The sequence below is a fragment of the Gossypium hirsutum genome, chromosome A11 (genome assembly GCF_007990345.1).
Source record: "Gossypium hirsutum isolate 1008001.06 chromosome A11, Gossypium_hirsutum_v2.1, whole genome shotgun sequence".
NCBI classification, from domain to species: domain Eukaryota; kingdom Viridiplantae; phylum Streptophyta; class Magnoliopsida; order Malvales; family Malvaceae; genus Gossypium; species Gossypium hirsutum.
In genome coordinates, this window is record NC_053434.1 from 44,057,339 (window position 1) to 44,062,943 (window position 5,605).

Genomic DNA, 5,605 nt, shown 5'->3' on the forward strand with positions numbered 1-5,605 from the left:
CACCCTTTTATGAACACACCTGCACAACAAAACATAACACCAATCCAAGAAATTGCATTCAACTAATTCAGCCACAATCAAGGCATCTAGACATCATTCACATGCTACCATATACCACATACAACATCACCTACTTATCAATTTCAATCATGTAAACTTCCACATCCATGAAAACATCATCATATCGATATATACTTAAACCAATATTACCCAACTCTATATGGCCATTTACAAAATGAATTATCAACCAATATAGGCTAACTCATTAGGCCAATTCAATTATGACACATAACCAAAATAACTAAGTCCCTATACATGTCATAACTCAGAATGTCAAATTCATTGGTACCCCAAAATAATTAGTTGATAGTGTGAGTGGATCTCAGATAGTATCTGATCCCCGAGCTAGCTTGGTGACACTATAAGACAAGGGAAAGAAAATGGGAGTAAGCTATATAGCTTAGTAAGTTCCCATGCAAATAATAGGTATCATAAACCAATATTTAACAAGCAATTAACATGATGGTAATTAGCATAAATATTATTAAGATCTTATAATTATAACTTACTCAATCATAACCTTACCGAGGATTCATCACATAACGAGCTCATTTCGTATGAGTTTTACGTACATACCTGAATCTTCTTAAATTGGATTTACACACAATTCATCTTTGACATACTCGTTAAATTACCCATTGAACCACTTGGAATACAAAAGGATACTCGTGAGTCTCGTACACACGGAATCGTACCAATGCCATATCCTAGATATGGTTCTACATGTAATCTCGTATCAATGCCAATAGCCAAACTATGGTCTTACACGAAATCTCATATCGATGCCATATCCTGGATATGGTCTTACACAAAGTCTCATACTGATGCCATATCCCAGATATGGTCTTACATATAGTTTCAGTAACCTTAATGTCATGACATTTGTATCCTATCCATTCCAAGGTTCAACCAAGATTTCACGCTTGTCGTAACTTTGTTGAATACATCCATGAGTTAATCACATTTCATACAATAATAAAGCATTTAAAAAATAATTAAAACAATGCATTATTTACAAAAGAACTTACCTCGATACAAAAATAGTAGAAATGGGACCTAATCGTCAAACACCTTGTTTTTCCTCTGATCTAGGTCCGAACCTCGTTTCTCTTGATCTATAATAGTAAATTTAACTCATTTATTATTCACATTATTCAATCAGTTAAAAAATCACATTGTAGTAAAATTACATTTTTCCTTAAACTTTGTCATTTTTTACACTTTGGTCCCTAGCCTTGTAAATTGAAATAGATTCAATTTCTTCGATTCCCAAGCCTAGCTGAAACTCTTCTATGCTTATAATAGCCCACATTTCTTATTAAATCATACTTTTACACATATTTTATAACCTTTTTACAATTTGGTCCTTTTGACATTTTCATCAAAAATCACCTAGCAAAAGTTCTTTATCTTACATCTAACATACATTTTCTACCATTAGACATCAAAATGCAAAAATATTCTTCATGGGTAAAATTGTAGACTTTTATTTTCTTTCAAATTAGTCCTTGAAATAGCTATATTAGGTTACAAGGATCTCAAAAACATAAAAATCATTAAAAATGGGGCTAGAACAAGCTTACAATCGAGCTTGGAAGATGAACAAACCCTAGCTATGGTTCCCCATTGAAAATTTTAGCCATGGAAAGAATATGGAAAAAAATTAGCTTTTAATTTGATTTTTAATTCATTTATTAGCCAAATGACCAAAATGCCTTTAACTTAAAACATAAAATTTCTCTTACTTCATGTCCATTTTTGTTTACTAACTTAACAAATGGTCTAATTACCATCTAAGGACCTTCAATTTAAAATTTCATAACAATTAGACACCTCTAGCATATAGAATTCAAGTTTTGCACTTTTACAATTTAGTCCTTTTGACCAAATTGAGTGCCCAAACGTCAAAATTTTCAAACGAAATTTTCACGAAATTATTCCATAAAAATTTAGACCATAAAAATGTAATAAAAACAAGTTTTACTACGTCAAATTCATGGTCCCGAAACCATTGTTTTGACTAGGCCCTAAATCAGGTTGTTACAATTCTCCCCCTTTAAGGATTTTTGTCCCCGAAAATCTTACCAGAAAATAAGTTTGGGTACTATTTTCTCAAAGTCTCCTCGATTTCCCACATAGCCTCTTCGACCCCATGTCGTTGCCATAAAACTTTTTCTAAGGCTATACTCTTATTTCTCAACTGTTTAACTTCTTGAGCTAAAATCTTGATCAGTTCTTCACCATATGTCATATCCAATCGAATCTCAATCTCTATTGGAGAAATCACATGTGAAGGATCAGAACAATATCGTCACAACATTGAGACATGAAACACATTATGGATGCTTTCCAACTCTGTTTGTAAAGCTAACTGATATGCTACTGGCCCTACTCTTTCAACGACTTCGTACGGCCAAATGAAACGTGGACTTAACTTGCCTTTACAACCAAATCTTAGAATCTTCTTCCACAGAGATACTTTCAAAAATACTTTATCACCGACCCGGTATTGGATCTCTTTTCTTTTCAAATTTGTGTACGACCTTTGTCGATCTAAAGTTGCTTTCAAGCAATCACGGATTACCTTTATTTTTTCTTCGGTTACCCTAACCAAGTCAACCCTGTGAATCTATTTCTAACTAAGCTTGATCCAATACAAGTGTGTTCGGAACTTGTAGCCATACAATGCCTTATAAGGTGTCATCTTAATACTCGACTGAAAACTGTTGTTATAAACAAACTTGACTAATGTTAGATACTTTTCCCAACTACCCTCGAATTCTAGAACACAATAACAAAGAATATCTTCGAGTACATAATCGTTCTTTCAGTTTGACCATCAGTTTGCGGATGAAATACGGAACTAAAGTTCAACTTTGTACCCAAAGCCTCTTGTAACTTCTTTCAAAATCTCGATGTGAACCTTGAATCTCTATCTGAAATAATAAACATAGGCACCCCGTGAAATCTCACAATCTCAGAAATGTTCAATTCGACTAACTTATCAAGTGAGTAGTCAGTACGTACTGGAATAAAATGAGCCGATTTCGTTAATCTGTCAACAACAACCCAGACGACATCTTTCTTTTTCAGAGTCAAAGGTAACCCAGTTACGAAGTCCATAGTAATCCTATCCCATTTCCACTCAGGTACCATCATTGGCTGAAGTAAACTCGAAGGCACTTGGTGTTCAACCTTCACTTGTTGATAGATCAAACACTTTGAAACAAACTCTGAAATATCTCGTTTCATACCTGACCACCAATACAATTTCTTCAAATGATTATACATTTTCATACTACCCGGATGCACAGATAAACAACCATTATGTGCTTCATGAAGAATTTTTTGAATAAGTTCATCATTTGTCGGTACATAAATTTTGCCTCGGAACATCAAACAATCTTCAGATCCGATATGAAAATCTGAATCATTACCCAATTCACAAAGAACTCTTTTGGCTTGCAAATCACTATCACATTTCTCAGCTTCACAAATTTGTTGAAGAGATAATGGTCTAGCTTTCAACTTAGCTAGAATTGAACCATTATCAGAAAAATTCAACCGTGTATTCATTGCTCTCAAAGTAAACAAAGTCTTTTTACTCAACGCATCTGTGACTACATTTGCCTTACTCGGGTGGTAATCAATTACTACCTCATAATCTTTTAGTAACTCGAGTTATCTCCGTTGCTGCAAGTTTAAATCTTTCTGAGTCATCAAGTATTTTAGACTCTTATGATCAGAAAAGACATGACATTTCTCACCATACAAATGATAGTCTCCAAGTTTTTAAAGCGAACATAATGGCAGCTAATTCCAAATCATGCATCGGATAATTCTTCCCGTGTTGTTTCAACTGTCTCGAGGCATGAGCTATCACTTTGACCCTTTGCATTAACACGCCTCCCAATCCATTCAGTGACGCGTCACTATAAATCACAAACTCTTTTCCTGACTCAGGTTGCACTAAAACTGGTACCTCTGTCAATAATGCTTTCAACTTCTCGAAACTTTTTTGACATTTTTCAGACCATTCAAACCTAACATCTTTTTGCAACAGCTTGGCCATAGGAGTAGTAATCATTGAAAATCCTTTGAAAAAACATCGGTAATAACCAACTAAACCCAAAAAGCTTCTAAATTTAGATACATTCCTTAGTAGTTTCCAGTCAACAATTTCCAAAATCTTACGTAGATCAACTCGAATACCATCACCTGAAACAATATGTCGCAAAAATCTGACTTCTCGGAGCCAAAACTCACTTTTACTAAATTTAGCAAATAATTTCTTATCTCTCAAAGTCTACAATACAGTTCTTAAGTGCTCGGTATGTTCAGACTTGTCTTGAGAATAAATCAGAATATCATCGTTGAGCACAACCACAAACTTATCTAAATATGGTCGGAAGATTCTATTCATCAAGTCCATAAAAACAACAGGTGCATTTGTTCATCCAAAAGACATAACAAGGAATTCACAGTGTCCATACCTCATTCTGAAAGTGGTTTTCAACACATCTAACTCTTTGACTCTCAGCTGATAGTAGCCAAATCTTAAATCAATCTTCACGAATACCGTTACTCCTCTCAATTGATCGAACAAGTCATCTGATAAACCTCAATAGTAACATATTTCAATCCCGTGCTTGGCATATTTTTGGATGAATTATCGATTTAGGAATTTGATGCTCCTAATCCTTTAATTTCATGTTTTATATCCAGATGAGCATAGGAACCCGAAAAGTGTAAGAAAAAGGCAAAAAATGGACAAAATAGGTTTATTTCAGTCCTGCACACGGCCCAAAAACTTCCACACAGGTAATCCACGTGCCTGTGTTAGACACATGGGCAGACTACATGCCCGTGTGTCATGGCCGTGTCGACTTAAAACCATATCAAAATTGCAGACGGCCTGAGCACCTTCACACGGGAGTGGCACACGGACGTGTCCCTGTCGAGCCCAAGTCTAATTCTATTTGGAAAAGGCTAATTTTAGGCATTCCAAAGTCTATATAAACACCCTAGAAGAGGATCAAGGGGGACAGAGAGAGCAGAAGGAAGAGAACACTCGAAGACAGACATCAGAATCAGCTCAGAAGCAAGATCTACTTCAAGATTGAAAATCTCCATTCAATTTCATTAGAAGTTCTTTGGGTTTATTTATGTTTTTTTGTTTTCCCAATTTTGAGATGTTTTCCCCCATCATTATGAACTAAACTCCTTAAATACCTAAGGGAGATGAAACCTAAGATAGATCTTATTATTATTTGAATTATATGATAAATACTTTTTCTTACTCCTAATTATGCGTTCTTAATTCTTGCTTTAATATTTCAGGATAGTAATTCAAGTTTGATGTGCATATTCAGTGGAGCAAAAGTCCCTGCTTAAGAGTAGATCTAGCATAATTAAGTAGAGTTGAATGCAATCCTAGACATAGGACGACGTAAATCTGCTGGATTAGAGTCAAATTGATACGTGATATTCGTGTCAGGTTTTAAATATTTATAATGAATCGTTCTTGAAACTAACTATTATCACG